At 35.9% G+C, this 26,471-nt stretch overlaps 1 protein-coding gene across 2 annotated transcripts in view; it reads left to right on the top strand.

Moving 5' to 3' along the window:
• Window positions 1-26,471, top strand: part of LOC116842018 — a 70,109-nt gene that overhangs the window by 9,888 nt on the left and 33,750 nt on the right. For both annotated transcript variants that reach the window (XM_032810643.1, XM_032810644.1), the window contains exon 2: window positions 21,289-21,376. The gene's annotated coding sequence lies outside the window, so the exon portion shown is untranslated. The remainder of the gene's footprint in view (window positions 1-21,288; window positions 21,377-26,471) is intronic.

Here is a 26,471-nt window from a genome sequence, read left to right as displayed (position 1 = left end):
AGAGAGAGAGAGAGAGAGAGAGAGAGAGAGAGAGAGAGAGAGAGAGAGAGAGAGAAAGAGAGAGAAAGGCACACTCATACGACTTCGTTGCCAGGAAGAGCGCGTCAAGCTCGGTAGGGACGCGGATTCCCATGACGTGTAATGCAGATGTTCACGGCCAAAGTATTTGCGATGAAATTAAATGCAGAGAGAGAGATAGGCGCGTGCGACCGTTGAGATTCGCACGTAATAGCGACTTTTCGCGCGTAAGCACCGTAAAGGATTTAAATAGCACACCGTCAATATGAATTAAAGAAATTGCACGGAAGATTACTACCACTTGCGGACTTTACGCGCATTCGCGTGGTAATGAACATTGTTCCCCTTGTGTGCTGTGCGCGAATCTTACGGGAGGATTGGGTTTCGCAATATCGTCGCTAGCAGCTTGCTCGTTCCGTTCGGTCGTCAGGTGCGCCTCGACCGGAATCGCAAAATTCTACGTCAGTCTTGCGCAGGTTGCCGCGCCTACCTCCGCAATTTCGCTTACATCGGCCAATTATGCCGAGTCTGTCGTCACGATTCAATTTTATTCCAAGCATTTTAAGGGAATGCCATAACTTTTGATTAAAGACTTTGCCGACAACATGTCTAACTTCCTCCCGCAAAGTTTAGGTCGTATTGTTTGCGCACAATTGTAAATTTTTTTGTACAACGAAGGCAGGTGCAAAAATTAATTAGAGCATACGTTATTCGATATATGACAAAAACAATACAATATTTCAGAATTGTTATTTCAAGCTGTTAGTTGGCGTAAATATTCGCCTGATAAAAAAATTTTGCAGCTATTAATTATATTACTCATACATAAACTTGTGTTTGCTCTTCGGTTTGGGAAATTTTTAAAAAACATTTCTTTTACGTACTTTTAAAACTGAATCTAGAAGCTTAAATATATATGAAAATTTCTGCAGAAAGATTTAGATACAATAAAATTGAAGCCTCAGTAAACTGTCAAAATTGAGAGTTTACAAAATTACCGCGATGATCTTATGTAAGAATAATATAATTAATAATAATAATATTCTCTTGGTAACATGTATTTTATATGAAAAGTATAAGTTATGTTATTTGTTTATATATTTACCTTGTGTAAAATTATCACAAAGTTTAAAGTGAATGAATTAGGATATATGAAATGCAATATTTTTCTGTAGTGCAATTTTGATAGTTTTATGAGACCCCAACTTTATAGTCTTCAAACCGTTTTGCAATTGGTCATAATTATGCTAGAATGATCCACACATGGAGTATTCGAAAAAAACTGAAAATGAAAATTTGATACATAATTTAAAATATATAGATATCACTGAGGTCTTTCGTAATTGTTCAAGAAGTCAAGCAATTTTCTTCTTTTTAAGAGTATTCATTGACAAGTTTAACCCTTAAAAAATAGTCAAAAGGCGCAGTTGGTAAAAAATAGTGCAACTAGTAGAAAATAAATACTGTTCTTTAATTAATTTTAGATTCCAATAAGATCTTTCTTGTTTTGTGTAAAATGACACATGGGCGATCTGTTGATAACAAAAACTGAAAAATTACAATTTTGTAGAAACTTTTAAAAAAATATAGCTTATATATACTGAATTGAGTTTGCTTTGCTTCAAAAAATTTCAAAAAACATTGCTACCTTTATATATGCATATATAAATATGCATTTATATATAAATTTAAAAGCTTTATATATAAATTTAAAAGCTTGAAAGATATCGGAAAATACTAGTACGATAAAACGAAGCAGCATACATTTATATAAGATTATATGTGCAAAAAATACGAGAAAAATAGCGTGATTGTATTAATGGCGTGATTATCTCTCGTTATCCACTTCAACATCTCCTTAGTTCCGGTCTACAATAGACGATTTAAGCCTTAAGAAATTGACCGATTACAGACCGAATATGAGGAGAATAATTGACTGTGATCGGTCAATTTCTTAAGGCTTAGGGCTTAAATCACCTATCATAGACCGGAACTTATTTGTACAAAAGAATACAAAAAATGCATGATCGTGTTGGTAACGATCGCCTCTACGTCAACTTCTTCGACGTCCCCTTAACTCTCTCAACCTGGAATTAATTCTATTCGCAAGAACAATTTTATCTCTATTCATTGTTGTTCCTAGTAATGTAAAGATGATATCTGATTTTTTTCATAATTTTCCAGTAAATCATTTTGGGGAAATCAAAATGTTTTAGAGAAACAACCCTTTGATATGCTGCATTTTTCAGTACAAACTATATTCTGCATAACAATAATAATAATAAGTTCATAATAACAATAATAATTTCTTACTTTTCATACATTGTAATAACGTACGAAAATATTTTTGTTTAGTTCTTTTTTATAATAAATAAATGCGATATCAGTAAATTGCGATTATTTATGGAACGACCAGCATCAAAGTGGAGACACGACGAGCGCTGACAATTTATTAGTTTTTATTAATACAACTAAGTGACAAGATTAAAATCCCGCCTAGAATCGTGAGAGACAGGGTCGCCAACGTTTGACAGCTCGGCGACGAAAAATATCGATCAGTTTGGCGTCTGAATCGATTCGTGTTGCCTCAAGGCAACAACGGATGGGTTAATCGGCCTTATTAATATGGAACTTACGAAACTCGGTAACGCTTTCTCGACGCGTTTCGCGGCGGAGTAGTTTTCGGGTGGCCGAAACGGCGCGAGTCGTTAAGAGCTGATTTCGCGCTCCGCTTTCGTCCGGATTAATGTCGGTCGAGCGAAAATGATACACGATCGGTGGGAGGCTCTTCGATTCCTATCATCGCCGGACTCCTCTCGGCCGCGATAATAAGCCGCGCTTTAAAGGCCGCGAAACAACGTCGCCGTTTTCTTCTCGCGTCCTACGTCCCTGGACGCGTAGCGCTTCGCGCCATTCACTTCGCGCTGGCGAGCGCGCTTTCGCAATAGCAAAAGTCCAATTGCTAGAATACGCGCAGGCCGCAATGCACGCCGGGACAGCGGCCCCGCAGCTGTCCCTGCACTCTGATATTTCGCTTTTTTTTCTCCACGCTAGCTGATCCCGTTTGTATATCCGTTTCTTTGGCGCGCGCGCGCGACAAGGCGCGAGACAAGATCTGATCGACGCGATATACACGGCCGATCTCGTTGGCACGCGGTTAGAGGAGGCTCGATAATGGCGATGTCCTGGTCTCGGTTTTTACTCGTCGCGAAACGAGTCTTTCCGACGACAAGCCGCTCTATCTACTTCGTGCGAACCGTTATTAACGCGTTTATTATATTATCACTGTCGCCGCTACATTGTCTACGTGATCTTGCTTCCTTTCACTCTCAATACACGGATTAGATAATATTGTAGTAGAAAATACGTTATATTTCTTTCTACGATATTTTTTATAAAAGCTGCAATATACTGAAGTTGGGTATGGAATAGTAGACCAGGACTATATGGCCCCAGAAGTATGTTGCTCGTGTTCTTTTTCTTAATATTTATCTTGAGAGGAATAGTGGGTACGAATTCGCGAAATGGTTGCATCAATATATGGAGGAAATATTGTAATAAAAACCACAACAAAATTTTTGTAATCTTGAGTCATATAGAATAATAACCAAAATTATTATTTGTTTGTTTAAGAATTATGCACATTTCACTTTTTACTACAAAATTATTGTACTTAATTGTTTTTTATATCGTATATTGAGTAGATCCGTAAATTTATTATTCCTAATTTATGCAACAATTCCAGTGCAATCCAACATTTTATAAAGAGCAGTGTAAATCGAAATGTAAGTTTAACATAATTTTTACTACATTTTCTTCGCGCACAGTATAAAATTTATATTATTGTAATTTACATACGACGTAAATTTTAATTTAATGCATATATATATATATATATATATATATATATATATATATGCAAATATACGTATTATGAAGAAAACATACATTCGCTTCATAAATGTAATTAAAAGAATTATAAAGTTTTCATCGCCGATTTGTCTCACGTCATGATAATCATGAAAATCTCTCCGATAATTTTCCGCAAATTTTACTTTTACTTTTTACGTAAAAGTAAAAGAATAAGATTTTCTCCTTTAATTTTCTCCTGGAAAGAGAGAGAGAGAGAGAGAGAGAGAGAGAGAGAGAGAGAGAGACTCTTGAGGAAAAACAACAGACTCGAAGTATCAATTTCTATAAATAGTCAGAACTACTTAAACGAAAGAAACAAAAGTTAAAAACCGCACTCTGACGGTATTGTTTTTTAATCCCTCGGGAGTCTTGAGAAAAATGTTCCAAGAGTGTCCGTTGTATTTTCATTATCCATCGTTATCGGTTACCGGCGCCCCACGGAACAATAACGGCAATCTCCCGGCCGTATTGTTACCGTTGCTCTTGAGAAAGCTGCCGCAGGTGCACAATGATCCCGTCGATATCCGCTTCGATCGCAATCGTTAATCAGAATTCACTTAATCCGACTCGCTTTTAATATCCGTTTGCGTTCACGTAAGCCGCACGCCTCTCACGGCTGCACGGCGGAACACGGCAGCGCAACGTGGCAAAACCGACTCGGACACGGACACGGCGATTACGTGTACATACACACGTACATACACGCTACGTACGTGCATACTGGGATTTTATCTTTTAACTTACCGTAAGCGATTATGACGTAATAAAGAACGGAGATGTAACAATTAGCGGACGATTACCGCGTGTCGCGTCAGCGTTCTCTCGTCGCCGCCGCTATTTTTGCGACTGTCTCTCCTCCGCGCTACAACACCAGCGATATCTCGTACACACTCGCGATCCCTCCGTGTGTGTATGCTTATGCAAAATATCTCCGCTCGTAGGTGCAGCATACGCATACCAGCGCGCGCTTGAAAAATACACACGCAAGAAGCGGCGCATTGTTACGCGACGCGGACGCTGTCCGTCACTCGTTTTTAATTCTACTTCCTCCTTTTTCTCCCCTTTCTCGCGTGCTGCAAACAGAAGTCGCAGCTGCGCTCTCGCGGCGATCCGGGGCAGAAGGGCGCAGGGGAGGGGTGGGAGAGGAGCGCTCACTCAGAATAATCCGTGACATTCGCGTTTTTCCTTCCGCATCCTCTTAACCGGTCCGGACATTCCGGCCTCTCGTGTTTTTTTCTTTATTCTTTTCTTTTTTTTTTTTGTTGACGAACTACCCTCGCGCGTCGACCGTGATATTTCATAATTTCTCGACGGTCCTGTCGGCCACATAATATCTCGTTCGACTGATTTATGCGCGCCGCGAGAGCTTTTATTTTTCTGGCCTCTCTCTGAACCGGTTCCCGAAACTTCCTCCCGTCCCCTCCTCCTTCCACGTGCGAGCAAAAATCGAACGAGATTCGCGCTAAATCGCGCTTAACGATAAGAGGCGACGATTTCATCTCGGAGAATATACGTATGCACGTCTCATCATGTCGTCTCATTAAATGACGCGACGACAAAATGCAAAGTCTAATTACAAAGTAATCGCGCGGATTTTTCGATCAACAAAGAGAGAGAGAGAGAGAGAGAGAGAGAGAGAGAGAGAGAGAGAGAGAGAGAGAGAGAGGAAGGGAGAAAGAGATTGAATCACGCGAAGAGAAATTAATCGTTCATCATTTTCCCTCGAGATCCAACACGTCACGAACGAAATATCAATCCTCTCTGCGAGATCCGGCTTCCCACTGTCGGAATAATAAGTTTTCATTTCGCGCTAATCATCCCTCCGACGTTTCTAACCAAACAGCTCGCCTGAAAAGTCGCGTAAAGGAAAGCCCGTGTCATACAGAGCGACTAATCAAAGAAGATCCACGGTGCGTGTACACACATACATAAACATACACGTGTCGCACACACACACACACACACACACGCACCGCAAACACACGCATGCGGCAAATAGACTGCGGTAATCCTCCTTTTTCCTTTCGATCCTTTAATCCGCCGGTTACGTTTATCTCCCGCTGTTCGTGCGATCAACGATGCACGACCATTGCAACCGCCCGCGTGCATAGGTGCGTCTAGGTGTGTTCTGTGTTGTGTATGTGTGTATGCATGCTACGCAAGGGCACACGCACGTGCGCTCGCACGCGCGCGCGCGCGCGCGCGCAGCCAGTGAAAGTTGCGGCTTTGCGCAACGAGATCGCCGTTGTCTCCTTCGGATACTGGTTCGACTTTAAAGGCTCGATCGCAGAAAGGCATCGAGACATTCGGCGTGACTGGGCGTTCACGTCATACCTTCCAGGAGCGCGACATAACGAGAGATGCGCGTGTGAACGTCTCGTGTGATCAACGGAAAAGGAAATCCGTGCGATTAGAAAGGTTTCCGAAAAAACGAGGCAGCACAGCAAATTTTTGTGCACGCTCCTACGGAGAATCTGAACACTCTATCGTCGTCCTCTACTCGCAATTGTACATGCCAGAATTGATATTAGAATTTTTAGGAAAATTGACAAAACTTATACTTTTTTCTAGACAAAAATACGCGTTTATTGCGCGTCGTTATTTGCTGAATCTTTTTCTGTTCTCGTAATAGTGGAGATCGGGGCTAGATGCCTTATATTTTAGAATTATGAAGTTGCAACTTTGAAATTCAGATAACTAATTGTTGTGAATGATCATATAAACATGATAGAGACAGTCTTCTTCTATGTATTAATAACCGCCACAAACCTGTTAATCGTATATTTTGTTTTATAATATGCAAAATATGAGCATAAAGCAACATAATCGTCTTGTTCTGGTATGGAATTAGTCGTTCAGTAGCGCGGAATAAGAAGCGCCACGTATAAAATATGTATCCTGATTAGTAGTTCCCGCGAGAGGTCTCCACAACTCTCCTGCTAACTCTTAATTATGGGCCAACTTTACTTCGTTTTATATGTTCTATTTCAATCATCTTTTTTATTACAAGAAAAAGTATATCATATACTTACAGAAAATTTAATTCTAGCTAGTAACACGTAGTTTAATTTTATTCAATCACGATGGAGAGTATTAATAGAAAATGTTGAGAGGATCGTAAACTTACTTTGCTATTACCAAATCAGTTTTTTTCTACTTCTTAACTGTAATATTATTCCGATTTTAATGAGACTCGGGGAAAAGTATTAACATTCTAAAAGGACTATTTCGAAGGATTTTGTACTCACTACTGCTCTTAAGATAATACTAAGGAAAAATAAATGAGCAACATATCCCTGGGCCATATAGCCCCGGTCTGCCTTGTGTCAAAATATGTGGGACAATTTTTCTCTCTATGACTATTTCTAATGGGCAATCAATGCTATTTATAACATACACTACATGATAAGATGCTTTGTGAGCGTTAATGAATGCACGTTTACCAATGCGCGATGTTCCACATCGTCCAACGATTCACCAGATCCAAGTCCTCAGCATCCAACCTTCAGAGCGCTCGTCGTCCCACGTTAATTGCACTTCACTCGCGACCGCGTTCATTTCCACGGTATTTAACGATTCAATGGAAAGTGCGCTTTATTTTCCGACACTTTAGAAACATTCATCAGTCGCGTATAGATTAACCGCGAAACGAAGATCATGTTCGCGCTCGGCAATATCGAAAGGAAGAATAGAAAATACATCGTTCCACGGACGATTGTATTTTCTCGAAAATCAAGCTTCTCTTATTTCGCGAGAATTCTGACTTTTAATAATAACTATATATATATTAAATTTTTTCCATTTTGAAGATGAAATAACATAATTCGTCACGCGTAAAAAATATCAAAAGTTTTCGTGACAATTTCCACAAAAGATGTGAAAATATACAAGTTTGGTGCTTATTTTTCCTTTAACTTCGCGACGACTAATTAAATTTATTGAGAACAAAATAATCGCGGATTCTGCGTGTGGTGCGCAATTTTGAAGCGCAATTCTAATTGAATTCTAATTGAAATTTTGAAACGCCATTCTGAGACGCCTTTCTGAGACGCATGTTTGATGCGCTTTTTACAGCGTTTAAAACAATTGAGGGATTACATTGTACGAATAATTTCATCAAATAATTCTCTATGAATGTATATATCTCTTATAAATTATTATATATAAATTATATTATATATTATATAGATAATTTAGAAATATTGAGATATTTAGAAATATTGAGTACATAAGACATGTTTTTTTTTTAACGAAATAATCTCTTGATTGTTTCGAGCAATGTATTTTAATGGACAGCATAAACACATACAGAAACTTTGTACTGAGAAAAAAAATATGGTATTTGTGATTGTAAATGTTAATTAATAATTATTATAAAATTATAAAATGTATAATCAATTAGTTATAACTAGGAAACTCCTTTTTGTAATAAATTATATTACAGCGTTATTACTAATAACGTTATATTGTTATATTACCAGTTTTGTTAGGACACAGTAAAAAATGTGCCTGATGCCGAAAATGATTTTAGTTTTATTGAGATTAATAATTTTTTCTCTCAGTGTGCATATAAAAATCTAAATAAATTGCATTATGCATGTAAAAATCTAAATAAATCGCATCGATCTCATATGAAAATTTACCATAAAAAAATATCATCACCTAAAATCTCTGTTTTTAACTCATCGGAATATCAGGAATTCAGGATCGGCCACGTTCCGCTACAGTTCTGTAACAAAAAATCGCTAATTAGTTAACAGGAAAAATATATGTGTTAAAGGAATATGTTAACTTTTAATAATCGTTGTAATTCAACGAACTTGAACTATTACGTCTACTATTACTATTAATTTTTCGATCACAGAGGATTAAATGCGAGAGTACGGGAAATCTATAAAAGTACCTTCCTTTCGAGCCGATCCTGCTTGACCCGAATCGAGTCCTCCGATACGGCATCCACATCCACCGAAATTTCACCTGCGTTGTTGTGATAAGCTCCATCAGATCTGAAACAAAAAGCAAATTTTGTTATTAATTATATGGAAGAATGTGAACAAAAATGAAGAATAGAGAGATTCAAAAGTTCACGTCACATCTTTCAGAAGCGCGGTATAACGAGGGAAGCGCGAGTAATGGAAGGGAAAATCCGTGGGATTAGAGACGAGGATGGTTTCGGGTTAATATTGTGTCTTTATGTACGTTTCTAGCAGTCCAGATTCTGCTGTTTTCTGCTTAATCCTGATAATAACACGCCAAGTACCTGCCGAACGTACTGGTGTAAATTTCATTTTAATTTATTTGTTTATCTCAGAATATCTATGAAAACTACGAAAAGTGAAACAAAAAGAAGATGATGTTTAGAATTTATGATAAATGATTTACTAAATTTTAAATCAAATTTTTGGTTATATATATCCTCAATACTTAAAATAAGTATGTTACCATCAGTGTTAAAATTACACATAGAAAAATACATATTGCAGTTAAATAAATGTCACTTGTTTCAAGCATTTCATGAGTTTATATGTTCGCAAAACTATGACAAGTGCATCATAAGCATCAAATTTATTCAAAATACAATCTGAGTCCTACACGGGGAGAATTTTATAGTAAAAATTATAAGATTTTGTAACTGAGAAATAGATCCTAATATAAATCGACATTCTGCAGTAATTCATTACCCTTTCATTTTATATTATTGCTACTTATATTTTAGGAATTGAAATGTGCTATTAAAACACTTATTATGTTTTTAGCGAAATTTATTATGTTCCTTAGAAAAATAGACCTGACTGATAGCTTATTCTTAGATTATCAAAGCGTAGTAAAATTGAAGAGAATTTATATGAAGAAGAAAACTATAACATGTAGAATAAGTTCAGCATTTAAATGAAGAATATTAAATTGAAACAAAAATTCGATTTACTTACTACACAGAGTCAAACCAACTTTTTCTTCGACAAAGTGTTATAATATTTCTATTGAGAGAATAAATATTCTTTTGCATATAATAAGCTTGCCATAAATTTCTGATGAACATATCTTGGGGCTATTATCAGGAAAACATTCTTTGTTAATGATAACCAATTAAAAAAAGGAAAAGGAAACTGATTATAATTGCTTTTCTTGGTAACAGAATAATGTTTTATGTTTTCGCCTCTAAGAAATTTACACACAAAATGATTATAAATTTACACGCGCATGTAACGTGCGATACCGGCACGCCATTATATGTTACATTCATTTTTTCTTCTTTTCTTCCCTTCACTTCTTTCTTCTTATCTACCTATCTCTGTTACTTTCCCTTGTTTTTCATTCAGCGCGTTTGCATTACATCACATTGCATTATATTATTGCACACATTGCGTTATATTATTACACACATTGCGTTATATTATTGCACACATTATTATAAATTTATAAGACGAATCGAAATTTTGGCCCTATGTTAAACTTTGAATTCTATGATGCAGTAATCTAAGTTGTAAAGAAAATTTAATTCTAATACAATTTCTTCTACTTCTACTTTGACTCTAATAATATCCGAAATTTTCTTTTTTACGTTCTTTAGCGTCAAAATAAGTTGTATTATAGGCTTCAGAATATCAAAATAGATCTAGAATGAAATAATAAGGCTGAAAGTAGGATCAAAATTTCGACTCGGATAGGTTAAATAGAATCAAAAGAGCCTGATGTAGGTTCCAGAGTTTTAAAATAGGTATTAAAATAGGTATTAAAATAGTCGGATGGAATAGTAAGGTTGAAAGCTAAGATCAAAATTTTGACTCGGGAATTTACATCCTACATAGTTTATATGACTTTTCTGTTTTCTTACCTCGTTTCTCGTCTCATCTTCCCGCGCATTTGAATACGGCCGCGTCGGGCTAACGGTGTGCAAAATTTATGATCTCCCGAATCACTTGTAAGACGCGAACAGACGTTTACCAAGCTGTTACTGGTCTCAAGCCGGTCGTAGCGGCAACCATTCGTTTTCTTAATTTCGTGTATTTTCTACTAGTCGTCCACTGTCATCAACGACGTTATCGTGGTGGAACACGACGGTTCTCCCCAAAATACGTCCGTTTCTATAAAACGGATCGCGAGTAAAGTAAATATCCCAGTGATTGATCTAACAAAAAAAGCATAATTGGTTTTACATTTTTGTTAATAAATAATTGAATAATGGAATTACCAACAAAATTGATGTTTACATAAAACTTTATCGGTTTGTCAGCGATCGAAAATAATAGGAAATAAAATAATCAGCGAATATCAATTACAATTGTAATAAGATATTAATAATAATGCCGATTGCACTAATAATTGAATTGAAAAATGAATTATGTCCTAATCATCGAATAATTCAATAATTGAATGTTTTATCCCGCGTAGAAAGCGCAATGAGATTAAGTGATGTTTTTAAGGTAGCGTCATTTATCTTCATTATGCTTTCATTTTTAATTATTCTTTTATAGTAAAACTCGTGATTTATTATAGTGAACATTTAAAAAAAATATTTTTATGCAATATAAAGAGACTTTATTTATTTATTTTTAATATATTTAATAATATATTTGATTTATTTTTAATATATTTAATAATATATTTGATTTATTTTTAATTTATTTAATATCTATTTAAACATTACGGTGCTCATCATGCTTCAGGTTTTCTTATGATTAAAAATTGTGATATAAAATCGCGCGCGATTTGAAATCATATTTGCGATACAAAATTGTGATGCAACATATCGAGTTTATTACAATTATTTAAAAAAATTGCAATGTGATACTTCATAAATCGCACATCCTGCATTGTGCGTCGTCTTCTCCCAAAGTCGAAATTTTGATCTTATTTTCAGCCATTCCATTAAATACCTATTTTGATATTTTAAAGCCTATAATATAACCTATTTTGATATTAAAGAAAGTGAACAAGAAAATTTCAGACATCATCGGAGTCAAAATAGGAATAAATAGTACACTGAGAGAAATTATCCGATGAAAAATTAAGAAACGGATATTTCCGATTAAAATACCGATAAATGTGCATCCGATCACGAAACATCCGATAAGAAATATCGGTTCACAATTTTTTAATCGGTTTATCTGATGAAATGCTATTATAATAGGAAAAATTACAATAATTTAATTTATAATGATGATTTTATTGTAACGATTAAATTTAATTGAATATTCTGATTGGATATAAAATTGATCGGAAATATCTATTCTTCTGTTAATTTTTTATCGATAATTTTTCTCAGTATATCATTAATATCAAACCTACTTTGCCAAAACTTAGCTCCTACTGCGTTGTAGAATTCAAGCTTTAACACAGAGCCAAAATTTCAACTCGGGTCTTTGTCTTTTACTTTTATGCGCTTCCGTTTTTCCGCGGCAGTGTGCATTCCGTGAGAACGACGACAGCGGCTCTCCTTTTCCCGTTCACGCGGGCGAAATTGTCGCTGACGGTGATACTTTTATGTAATAGTTCCGCAGAAAATATAAGTCACGACATCCGTGAGTAATCTCGTCAGCGACGTGTTTACAAGCGTCTTCACGGAGAAAAGATTTGTCATCGTTTCCTGGCAGAAATAAACTCCGGCGACACGTCAGGCTTCGATTATTCGCGGGGGAATTATTTTCAGAGGAAAATGCGCGCGCGTGATGATTAACGCGCTCGCGGCCGTGTGATTTAGCTACTCTCTAAAGTAGAACCGGTGTATTCTTCGCTAAAGTGCTATACTTATAACCAGAGATGAAAATGACTCGATCCGACGATAACTTACTTGATAAATCACGGCAAATTACCCGATAAATTTAGAAAGCTGGTGGAACAGTAATTTGGGATAAAATTACAGAAATAAAAACATTTTAATACGAGGAAATCGAAATTTTGTTTCTACTTTCAGTCTTACTATTTCATTCAACACCTATTTTGATACTCTGAAGCCTACATCAATCTTTTTTAATTCTATTTAATTTATCCGAGTCTAAATTTTGATCCTCGACTTTCAGTTTCAATATTCCATTCAACACTTATTTTGACACTAAAGAAAGTGAAAAGGAAAATTTCGAACATTATCACAGTCAAAGTAGGAGTAAATCGTATCATTAGAATTAAATCTACTTTACTAATTTAGCTTCTACTCCTTTATAGAATTCAAAATTTAACATAGGGCCCAAATTTGGTCTCAGAACCATTTAGCCTTTAAGATGACTAAAACACTTTATTTAACTTATATTTTTTGTAAAATATTTGGATATTATATATTGATTTATATTTATTATCTTACATGGTTATATATTATATATATATGTAACTATTATCTATTTATATGGTTATATATTATATATATATGTAACTATATAAATATTTATTTATATAGTTATATATATATATATATATATATATATATATATATATAGAGAGAGAGAGAGAGAGAGAGAGAGAGAGAAACTCTCTCTAGGCATATGCTAATTAGAGAAAATTAAAAATAAATTTTAATTTTAATTTTCAAAACAAAAGGTGTGACATTTTTTTCATATATTTTTATTATTTTCATTTATTATTTTGATGCTTCAGAGAATAGACTGTGATATATAATTGAAAAATTTTATTATCTTAAGAAATGGAAAATTTACCTTGGAAAAATTATAAAGAATTTCTTTCATGTGAGACATTTCAGAGATTATCAGATTATTATCATTTGATGAAAATATAAGAAGAATGTTGTTTTATTTTATGTATTAGTGCAGAAAACATGAATATACGGTCTATTTACACATAAAATTATCGAGAACAAATTCGAATTGTACCCAAATTATCAATAAATGACCATCTTACCGTAATTTCATCATAAGTAATCGTCATTTTGAATCTGGCTGTAATTTTATATCTCTATTTATAACTGGCGGTTCAGTTATAAGTATAGTACTACAACTATTAAAATCTCGCTGAAAGAATCAAGTAAAGTTTATATTACAGATTGCGCGCTCGATTGCAGTTACGATTATTGGAAATCTACCAATCAGGATAAGCAGTTCGGCAAATTGCTCGTCCTGATTGATAGATTTTCAACAACCTTAACTACAACCGAGCCTGCAACCTGTAGTGTAATACAGGCTTAATAGTACCGACTGTTACCATTATTGATACAGTTTGCAATAGTGTCATTACATGCAAATCACATGGAAGTTGTTAATTTTATTATCACGAACGCGGAAAGTCAAATTTTATACAGCGTATAACGAATTTACGTACTACAGATTTTGCTGTAAAATCTTACTTTTACTAGTCAAAATCGATGTTGTAAAATGGGCGCAATTTTGCAATGAAATCTTACCTCTACTCGTCAAAATCAATGAGATATAAGCAGTAAAATTCATCATATAATAAGTGAATACTCACTGATAATCAGTGAAATACTCCTTTTGCTGATACAACTAGAAATGATTTTACTTTAAGGTACAATTAGAAATATTTTATATTTTAAAATACAATTAGAGAAATATTTTTACTTAATTTATACATTTTAAGAAAGTACGAATTATCGAGTTGCAAGTTGTTCTCTCTCCGGCAATTTCGCATTTTAATCGTGTTGTCTTTCCATAGAATACGTTATCTTTGTTTTTCTTGCCTTGCCGCGGAGTTTGATACATGTGATACACGTGTCTCTAATTAAAAATTGTCTTGTTTTCTTCTCCCGCGTAGAAAATGTCACCAAAATTGTCTCTCCTTTCCGGAGATGCATCGTGTTTCTCTAAAATAGCGACACTTTGTGCGTCCGACCGGTTGGGTCCGTGAAAGTTTCTCCATATTTATGTATCTACACACATACATACACACATATACACACACACACACGCGCGCAAGTTTATAGGGAAAGTTTGTCTAGACAAAATATGAATAGCGAATATTTATTAAGTTGTTACGTGGTTCAGTCCCGCCAGTGTCTCTCAAGCTTTACCTTCGCTCGAGCTTTCCGTTTGGATAACCGTTTTATATTTATACAATAAAATCGCGGGGTCGTTTGTATTTCTCTGGGGGAAATTCAACGCAATGAGTTCTGTGTTCTAGACAAACACATTTTCCTTTTGTAACAATATCAGCGATTCGAGAGGTTATACATTCTGTCCACTTTTCTTCCTTCTCCTCCTCCTCCTCCTCTCTCCTTCTCTCTTTTTCTCTTTCTCTCTCTCTTTCCCCTCGTTCTTGATCTGCGCACACGCAGATTACAAATCCGGTGAAACGGAATTTTCCTAGGAAGTATTCTGTCGATAAAAGTTGCCCGATGAAAATAACTGTACTTTCCTGCGGGAGGAAGATTGTCCGAATCAATCTCTATCTCTGAGTAAATAGCGCCCGACACATTTGTGGTTCATACGTCATCCATTATTCTCCTTGCATCGTCGCCTGCCGTCGCGGCAGATTAAATTTAAGACGGTCAAACTTTCCGATCATGACGCGCGCAGGATGTGTCTGTCGGTCGTGCCGACTTGCTTCCCCCTAATAACAGATTATGAGACAGGAATGTTCTCGCTACGGTATCACAAAACTTAATTGAACTTCGTTTTTTTCTACTAACTTCGCGAGTCCAATCAACCTTTTCAGGGATATTGGCACAATATGTGTGTGCGTTTAGATATGTTCAATTTTTCATTCTAAATTCGAGCGTTGTCAACAAAGCATAACTGTGAACATTACTGTGAATAAACATTCATCACGAAATTTCACGAAAGAGAAAGAGAAATCTCGTAACTCACGCTACTGAAGATCGATTTTTTCAACCTTTTGGTAAGTTAACTTACAATCATATAATCTTTGTCTTTCCTTTAAAGTAGACTAACTGTTAGTTAAATTACCAAAAGGTTGAAAAAATCGACTCTAACACTGAAACAAGATGAAATACAATCTCATCATTAGCAAAATCCTCTTATATGACTACAAGAGGATTTCTTTAACTCCTCTCCCTTTCTCCCTTCCAGGAAAATATTCTAAGCACAATATTATTCTTTTCTATTGGAAAAGGAATACTCTTCTTGCTTAGTTCGTTAAAAGTTCTTCTGGTAAAAGTTCTTGCTTATAATATGGAAATAACGTCTTGCACCTAGAATTCTTTTTATTGTTTGTTAGAATATTCCTCTTTTAGTTTTAGAAGAATCTTCTTGACGCTATATACACTGAGGGAAAAATTACCTTAAAATCAACAAATATTTCTTTGATGGATGCCATTAAATATTTATTTAAATCTAAATCCCTTTAATTAAACCAAATATGATTTACTTAAATTAGATAAACAATATTTGATTTAAATAAAGAGAATTTAGATTTAAGTAAATATGTTAATCCCACCCATTAAGGAAATATTTGTTGATTTTAAGGTAATTTTTCCCTCAGTGTACATAGCGTCAAGAAGATTCTTCTAAAACTAAAAGAGGAATATTCTAATGAACAATTCTAAAAGAATTCTAATTGCAGGGCGTTATTTCCATATTATAAGCAAGAACTTTTACCAGAAGAGTACCAGAAGTGTAAAAGAGGATTCCGCTGAGGACGAGATCACAGAACTTATTTGGATGAACTTTCCTTGACTCACGTGGTCTCCTAATTTACCATGATTCATGCTGAGTTTGCAAGATCGATTCTTAAGTAATGGCCATGGAATGTATTATAAATTTGTTCTTGACATGAACTTCGATTTCTACTTAAAGTGCTCACGCTTGATCAAATTTATGGCTTCGAACAAGCATCGATTTTGTGTCTCATCGATCTCTGAGAGATCGATATATAAGTCAAGAAAGGTCAATAAATGTCATATTTTGTTTATATAGCTTTAGAATTAAATAATTTTCTTCTGGCTTTAATCTCTTCAAAGTGGTGATTTAAAATTATTACGCTATTTCTCTCTCTCTCTCCTTCTGACAGCGGTTTTTTTAAAGCATATCTAGATTTTCTTTGAAAAATTTTAAGAAATGGGATACAGAATATATCTAATTTGCATTTGCTGTGAGCTCAAAAAATTCATGATAGTTTAAATAAAGGAAAGGAATTTAATATTTTACCACAAAAGCATATCATTTGAGAAGATAATAAATTCACCCTTGAAAAAGTAAATAAAAAAAAAGATATATAATATATATAAAGTATAAATTCTATTATATTGAAAGACTCTGTGAGCTCAATACTCCAAAAGAACTTGTCTAAAAGAAGAGTCTATAAAGAAAAGCAGAGCGCTAAGAAATTGCACGCGAAATATGCACAAAGATATGATATCTTATACAGCAATGTTGCATGCAAATGTTTCGATTCCTTACGGAATCCTTTTCAATGTAAATTTACGGTACCAGCAGATAGGTCAGTTTTCGCGAAGGCGAGGAGCAAGTTTGCCAGAAAGAAATCAAAGGCAGGAAATAAATTCGTCGTCGTGTGACTGAAATTCAATTCCGCAAAATCACGCGCAATTTGCAACCCGCGTGATCCTCATCTCTCGATATTCGCTGTTCCACGGCACGGAAAAAGAAAAGTCCGCGATCGCCGTGGCGTACTGGTAGTGTGGCATTGCATCGCGTTTTGTCGTCCTTTAGCAGTCGTTGCAGCAACGCGCGATGCAGGGTCGCGTTGGCATTGGTATTACCGCGTGGGACATCTTCTCCGACCTGACCATCATCGAAAGCCCTTTCCGTGAGTTCTCGCACTGAGAGATGATCCTTATTACGTCGCAGGGTACGGACACGTACGTCCAGCTTACACGGGACATACACGTGTAAGCGAACGTATTCTGGTCGCATATCCATGACGGCGAAGTCGTGATCGGCACGACAATCACGTGCCATCGCCCAAAAGAATGTCGCTGTGCGAGAAAGAGTCATCCGATGCAGTCGAAGAAAATTGGTCGGGGATTGTGTCAGCGTATGTTTGCTGCTCGTGTGTTTGCTCATGGGTGTGTGTGTGTGTGTGTGTGTGTATATAAGTACGCGCGCACGTTCGTGCGACAGGAAGCGGCCAAGGTTGGCAGCGCATCATCATACTGTGTCATGGAATCGATTACATCAAAGTGTATATCCTCCTCGTCGAAGAAAAGTGTGCCGCGCACGACCAGCGGAATTTTGTTGAATTTAATCGACTTCTACGATTTTCTGAAAGAATTTTTTTTTTCTGAAATGCCGTGAGATAAAGGAAGATGAAAATGGGAATAACAGAATTCATATTTTTCTTCTTTTTGAAGAAAGAAAGGAAAAATAAGTAATTCATATCTTTCTTCTTTTTGAAGAAAGGAAGGAAAAATAAGAGAATTCTTTCCTTCTTGCCTTCCTCCACATTGTTTTGTAAATCTACACACGTAAAATGATAAGAGAGAGAGAGAAAGAGAGAAAGAAAATAATGGAAGAATTAATTCTTTTTTCTTTCTTTCATACCGTTTCATGAATTCACCTTCGTCAAAATAGCGAAAAAGAAAGATAAGAAGAAAAAATTTAAGAAATCATTTTTTCTCTTGCAACATTTTAAAAATTCACTCTCGCAAAAATGGTAAAAAAGAAGGATAGAAAGAAAAAAAAAAGAATTCATTTTTTTCTTCTTTTGCGAATTCACGCTCGCGAAAATGGCGAAAAAGAAATACTAGGAGGAAAAATGAAAAAATTTATTTATCTTTTTTTTCTTTCACACTATTTTATGAATTCGTGTTCGCAAAAACGGCGCGAGAGAAAGATAGAAAAGAAAAATAAAAAAGTTAATTCTTTCTTTCCTTTTTCCACTCCGTTTTGCGAATTTACGTTCACAAAAATGGTGAAAGAAAAAGATGAGAAGAAAAAATAGAAGAACTCATTCTTTCTTTCTTTTTTCGCGCAATTTTGTGAATTCACATCCGCGAATATAGCGGGAGTGATCGCGGTTTTTCGTAAAATCGCAGAGAAACCGAATAAATTCGACGAGGATGGAGGAAAAAGAAAACGAGCACAACGCGGAAGAAAGTAAACTGCGGAATCCCCGTGGAGCTCCCGTAAGACGTTGCAATCCATGAATTCTCGGCGATTCTTAGATCTAAATCCCTTTCAAATCTCGCGTATCTCGCGCGTTTGTCAAGTCGTCTGGCTCTTTTTGCGCTTTTGCGCGTATCGCCGAGCGCATTCTCACACGCAATTACAAGACGCAGCCTAATGAAACTCCGCCGGGGTCATAAAGAATGCAGAACGCATGTTGGAAATGCAGAATGCAATAAAACGACCGGCCGTTAACCGCGCATTTCCGATGATAACACGTTTCGGTTGAGAAAAAGTATTTTTTCTAATTAATCCCCCAATGAGAAAGCCACTAAATCACACGCGATCTATCTCGTAGCAGAACGGTCTCGGATCGAACAATCCGCGCTGCAATTAAATAATATAAGTTTCTACCGTCTTCACGCGAGGCTAATCATAACTAAGACTAACGGTACTCGAGCTGAATTATCGCTGAATACTTCGAAGCTGCGCCGTGCCTTCTCAACGAGACGCGAAATTTTGTCTCTCTAACTTTGAAACTTCTCTGAAACGTGAAATTCTCAATCTGCATACAAATTTCCCAAGATTTTCTCAAATACGGCATAGATTCCAATTAGAATGCCTAAATTTGTTCTAAAATTAATTTCACTATGATGCCAAAATGGGAATCCCATTTTTATTCAACTATAGGAAATTTTCTGGAATCTAATTAGGATTATTCTGATTTTACAAATGATTGAAGTTGCGATTCTAAGTGAAATACCTAAAGGCAGGAGAAAAGTTGCGTAAGAAAAATGAAAGGAAAGAAGAAAGGAGACACAGAGAAAAAAAGTAAAAATTAATATTGTTATAATTATGATTTATAAGAATATAAGATCTGTTCTCTTTAAAATATTATATTGTACAGTCATTCTTATAACTTACTGACTGTTATTTATAATTACAAAGTAATTATTTGTTTAATGTAATATTAAAATTTTATATTTGAAGTAAAAATATAATACACATATTATTTTTTATTTGAGATATTTATTATTTATTTAAGAAAAAGATTGAGTAAAACACTTGGAACAGTTTGAGTATTTTTGTTTTTTAAGTATTTATACTTGTAAACACCCACTCAAAGCATTTCATATATTTTGTTCAACATAAATGTAAAATAGAAGTTGAAGAAAAGGAAACTTTTGGAAGAAAAAGCGGGAATTTGGGTGTGTCTCTCTCTCTCTCTCTCCCATTTAGAAAAAATCATATTTTTAAATAATATACTTTTGAAGAAATGATAAAGTCGATAATAAACTTCAAAATTATCGATGACGTGAAATGATTGCCACTAACACAATCACGCTATTCTCTTTATATTTCTTGTACTTATAGGTCTTACGTAAATGTGTGTTATTATGTTTTATTATATTTAATGGAAAACCTAACCACATACATATATAGAAATCTTTCTGCAAACTTTTTTTATTTTTTTAAGGAAATTAATGGGAATCTATGTGGCAGTCAACACTACGTGTTTCCCTGCATACAAAATTTCTTGAGATTTGGATAGGATCCCAAAGAACTCAAACTTTTCCCGATATTCTTTCTAGTTTTCATTTTACATTAGAGCTGAGCCAAACATATGTTGATCTTATATCTTATATTTTGTATCTTCCGGCAACGATCAACGGACCGAGAGTATTGCATTACTGTAGATTTTCTTAGTTTCTAATTGAGATTCAGCCCGATTTCCCAAAATAATTATGGGCTCTGATTCTTGTGTAGAAAATTTCCTGGGATTTAACTGAAATTTATTTCGTTTTCTCACAAAAATTAATTCTGATTGAGATTCGGGAAGATTCGGATTAAGGGGATGCTGGAGTTGAAATCTTCACCGACCTTAACTTTCTCCTGCAAAACTTACGTTGTATTGGTTACAACATTAAAAATATTGTTTACTTAAACTGAGTAAATAATACTCGGTTTAAATGAAAAGAATTTTGATTTAAATAAGTATGTTAACGGTACTAATCTAATAAATATTTGTTAATTTTCAGATATTTTTTCTCAGTGTATTATATGCAATTCGCGACACATATACTTGTTGGCTCGTATACCTTCATTGGCTTCCTCCTGATTATATGTGTAAACTATATATTTAATTTGAACGATATCTTCTATCTGCGTGACACCGAGCGACCAGAAATTCACGCGATTCCATCAACTGATAACGAGCCGCGGATTTGTATAACCGTATTTCCGTATCGCGCCGTCGATTCCGCTGTCGATCGCGGTCTTGATCGCGCGTATGCGTCACATCGCGATATCCGCATATTTCACGCTCCGCCGAGATAACTTTCACTAAATAATCCACGTTACTTTGATATTTCAGGACAGCGCGTCATGCGACAGTCTTAGGGGCACGCAGAGACGAGGAGTGGGACGGGATCTACGATCAGTAAGCGGCTAAAACGTCGAAGGTACGTCGAAACGTACGGCTCTGATTAAAAACCTTGTTCCGCGATCGTTTGTTTTTCCATCGGTTTCGCCTTGCAGGTTATATTTAACAACATAATTGATATATGAAAGTTTCTACTCGTAATTCGAGAATTTATCTCTCTCTCTTTCCCTTTCTCTCTCTTCCTTTCCTCTTTCCCTCTTTTTCTCGGCGGAGATCAACACTCTCCAGTGAGCTTCGCAGTAATTAAAATCAATCTCGAGGATTCTGCTATCTGAAGACAACATTCAATCTCGAAAGCGAAACCCATCGAGAGCAAAATCGCTCAGTGGAAGCGGAACGAAAAGCGCTTTTCAATTGGCGTTCACTTTAATCGACCTGACTGCGATACGCTACAATGTATAGCCCAAGTTTATTTCTGCACGAGAAAAGACGTGTTTTGCGATTATTATAAGTATAAATAAACGCGGAAAGTGCAGTCTCAACACGTTGGTTACCACGCTGATTTCTATTGTTTATCTTAATGCTCGACTAAAGCTTGAATCAACAATAAAATTATGATAAATAAATATAACTCGCGTTGCATATATCCGTTAGCTCGTTATTTTTTTTTACTGACTTTCTCTTGAACATGCGTTTAATTTTTTATGTATTAATTATGGCGTTAATTATGTTTTATACATAAATGAGTGAGACGCGATAATATCATAGCGTAAGTCCGATGGTTCTCATGGCAATCGACGTATTAACTTCTTCAGGGAAGAATTTATTAAGGTAAAAAAAAACTGATTTTGTTTTGGAGTAACATAAACATTAATATCTGCCAATCATATGACAGTATTTCTCTTTTATTTGTAGAATTTTATGCTCAATATTTATTCATAGCAATATTCATTATATCTTTGTCAACAATGTTTGGATTAAAAAAAAATTGAACTTATCTAAACAGATTTATTTAAGTTAAAAGAAACTAATTTTATTTTAGAGTGACATAAACATTGCATCTACCAATGACAAGATTTCTCTTTTCCTTGTTGTAGAATTTTGTGGTATGTATTTATTAAAAATCTTTGTCGATAATGTTTAAATTATTAGGTGTACAACTTTGCTTCCGCCGTTTTTTTCCGAAATTCGAGGCTTTATTGTAAAAAACTGGTTATACATTTATGATTCAAAGTATTGTCCATCGCTGGCCACTACTTTCTCCCATCTTTTGGGTAGCGTACAAATCCCGCGTCGAAAAAACTGGTCATCTTTTGAGGCGATCCACGAATCGATCCAATTTTTTACTTCTTCATAAGACCGGAAGTGCTGGTCAGCCAGGCCGTGTGCCATTGATCGAAACAAGTGATAGTCAGAGGGAGCAACGTCTGGAGAATACGGCGGGTGGGGTAGGACTTCCCATTTCAACGTTTCCAAGTATGTCTTGACCACTTTCGCAACATGGGGTCGAGCATTGTCATGCTGCAAAATCACTTTATCGTGTCTCTCGTTGTATTGCGGCCGTTTGTCTTTCAATGCTCGGCTCAAACGCATCAATTGCGTTCGATACCGATCGCCTGTGATTGTTTCAGTCGGTTTTAACAGCTCATAATACACTACGCCGAGCTGGTCCCACCAAATACAGAGCATGACCTTTGAAGAGCCGTGAATATTCGGTTTGGCCGTCGACGTGGAAGCATAGCCGGGAACTCCCCATGATTTTCTGCGCTTGGGGTTATCGTAATGAACCCATTTTTCGTCCCCAGTCACAATGCGATGCAGAAATCCCTTCCGTCTTTGCGTTTCAAGCAGCTGTTTACAAGCAAACAAACGCCGTTCAACATCTCTCGGCTTCAATTCGTACGGCACCCAATTTCCTTGCTTCTGAATCATTCCCATGGCTTTGAGGCGTTTTGAAATGGCTTGTTGAGTTACTCCCAATGATCGTGCCAATTCTTCTTGATTTTGACACGAGTCTTGATCAAGTAATGCCTCCAATTCTGCATCTTCGAAAACCTTCTCTCTTCCACCGCTATGTCGGTCTTCGACGTCAAAATCACCGTTCTTGAAGCGTTGAAACCACTCACGACACATTCTTTCACTAATAGCGGCCTCACCATAAGTATTTGAGAGCATTCGATGACCCTCAGCTGCAGATTTCTTCATATTGAAACAGAAAATTAAAACCTCTCGCAAATGACGAGAACTTGGCTTCTAAACTGACATTTTCAATCGAGAATAACTTTATGATGCAAACACAAATCGACTAATGTTTCTGTGGGGTTATGTTGACAGATGCCCAAGTTTATTGTATGACGTCTATGATCTATTTATTTCGATCACCACTTACCGCTAAAGCCATCTATAGGAAAACGGCGGAAGCAAAGTTGTACACCTAATAAAAAAAATTTGAACATGTTTAAAGGAATTTATTAGAAGAAACTGATTTTATTTGTTAGAAGAAACTGATTGTTAGAAGAAACTGATTTTATTTTAGATTGACATAAATATCATGAAGACATCTATCAATCTTACGATATCTCTTTTTCTTGTTGTGGAATTTTATGGTGAATATTCATTCATAATAATAACATACTGAGGAAAAAATGTTTGGTATTTGTAACTACAAATATATAGAGAAATAATTATTAGAAATTATAGTCAAGAAAATCATTTTTTTTTATTTATAAACTCTACTATGATGTCAGTGACAATAGCCTGTTATTACTATTTTCCTGTTGGGGCAATCTAAAGATACGATTGGAACCAAAAGTAACTATAATTTTAGTTACATCAATAGTTATTTTCTTTCTGTGTACATTGTATCTTTGTCTGTCGACCATGTTTGAATAAGAAAAGAAAAATTGAATGTGCCCAAACATACGCATGTGTCAGTACCCCTGAGAAGATCGAACCGTGTTGAATCGTGCGTCTATCTAACCGACCTCGCTTCTTCGAGTTCCACGGAACGCCGTGGATCGATCTCGCGCCCCTTACGGAAAATTCGCGAGCGTTTCAGACCGAGCTGAGCATCAACGACACCTCGGCGCAGCGGCGGTCAGTGTAACCGAGTATTTTGTTACCGTGCACCACCGCGAGCAAGCGCGTATTACCGCGGTGTCTAACGGTGCAGTCGGCCCGGCGCGAGTGCATCGAAGCGTGCCGACGAGAACTCTCCTTCGTTCGCGGTCCCGCATCACGGTGCGCCGCGGAGTCATCGTTAGACGCGGAGAGAGAGAAAGAGAGAGAGAGAGAAAGAGAGGGAGGGAGGGAGGGAGAACCCTGATGAGAACCCGGAGCAATGATGAAGACGATGATGACGGCGAGGACGTTTCCCCCGCGATTTCTCGCCGCGTTTTCCTCGCTCGTTTCCTCGCCGCGGACGCACGCTGCGCGAAATGACCGAGCTGGCCGGACGCGATCCGTCTACCTCTAATTTGTCAGAGGAATTGGGTTGATTCAACCGCGCGCGAACACACCTTGAGAAATCGCAGGGAAACCCGGGGCTAGATGCCCTATATTTTAGAATTTACAACTTTTCAGGCAACTAATTGTGATTGATCGTATAAACATGATAGAGGCAACATTTTTCTATGTATTAATGTCCGCCACGCTGAGAGAAATTATTCGATAAAAAAGTTAACAAACGGATATTTCCGATCGAAATACCGATCAATTTTTATATCCGATCAGGATATCCAATTAAATCTTATCGGATACTTCCGATTATAATGGCATTTAAAATAAACCGATAAAAAAATTATTAATCGATATTTCTCATCGAATGTTTTCTAATCGAATACAAGAATTCATTAGTATTTTGATCGGAAATATTTGTTTGTTCATTTTTTATGGGATAATTTCTCTCAGTGCACGACTCTGTTGATCGTATATTTTTTTTTGTAATAACCAAAATCAAGAGACGCGTCTCGCGTCAAGTGAACGCGCGAAGCGAGAAACAGCGTGAGACCGGCCGCGTATAATTAAAGGGCAACTTTACCTCATCCGCCCATATGCTCCATTTCAATTACTTTATGAATTAAAATTGCATTTTAGAAACAGTATATCATACACTTGCAAGAAAGTGCTAGAAACTTGCTAGAATTTCATTCTAGCTAGTAACACACCGCTTAATTTTATTCAGCCACGATAAAAAATATCATTAAAAAATTTCGAAAGGTTTGAAAATTTACTTTGCTATTACTAAAAATCAGCTTTTTTATTTCTTAACTATAATATTATTCCGATTTTAATAAAACTCAGAGAAAATTTATGTTCTAAAAGAACTATTTCGCGATTTTGTGTGCCTACTATTCCTCTCAAGATAAATATTTAAAAAAAAACATATGAACAACATGCTCCATGTAGCCTCGGTTTTCCCTACACAAAAATAAAGATAAGATATAGTGCCATACGAAGACGTAGAAGTGTCTGGATGGAGCACAAGGTAGCTTCTGATGATACGGGGTGTGAAGCTTTAGGGATGAGAGGAAATATTCGTCGCGGCCATCATGGTTGATCAAAATTAGCATATATATAACACACGATGTATGGCTTAAATATATATTTCTACGTCGTAGTGTAGCCGCGTAGTGAGTAGCTTAGTGTGATTTTAATCTAGGCATTGTGTATTTCAAAGTTATGTTTATGTTAATATATTAAGTTATGTTAATATTCTATTAACAAAAATAATGTCCGCGTGCGCGCGCAGTAAAGGGTCCCATTATCTTCTACATTGGGTGTTTACGATAATTCGAGTTGGAGTTAGTACGAATTAGTTTCACTAGGGCTGAAAAATATGATAGTCACAAGCATCTAGTATTTTCATGATTCATGACAACTCAATACTGTCCGATAAATCGAGTAGAGTAGAGTAGAGTAGAATTAGGGTAACATAGTGGATAGTATATGTATAAGAATTAACAGTATCAGGTAACATAGTTTCGTAAAATATATAATAATAATATTACTAAACAATGAGTTGTTACGTTTTAGAAAAATTAGAAGCACTAAATTAAATTATGAAAAGGTATCATGTATTTGTGAAATATCCAAAAGTAGAAAACAATTATTCTAACCTATTATTATTGAATATTTCACAAATACATTAAATTAATATCATTTTCATAATTTAA

This window comes from Odontomachus brunneus, unplaced genomic scaffold (genome assembly GCF_010583005.1).
Source record: "Odontomachus brunneus isolate Ranch 3 - 2012 unplaced genomic scaffold, Obru_v1 Obru_scaffold_020, whole genome shotgun sequence".
Lineage (NCBI taxonomy): Eukaryota > Metazoa > Arthropoda > Insecta > Hymenoptera > Formicidae > Odontomachus > Odontomachus brunneus.
This window is presented reverse-complemented; position numbering and strand designations above follow the sequence as displayed.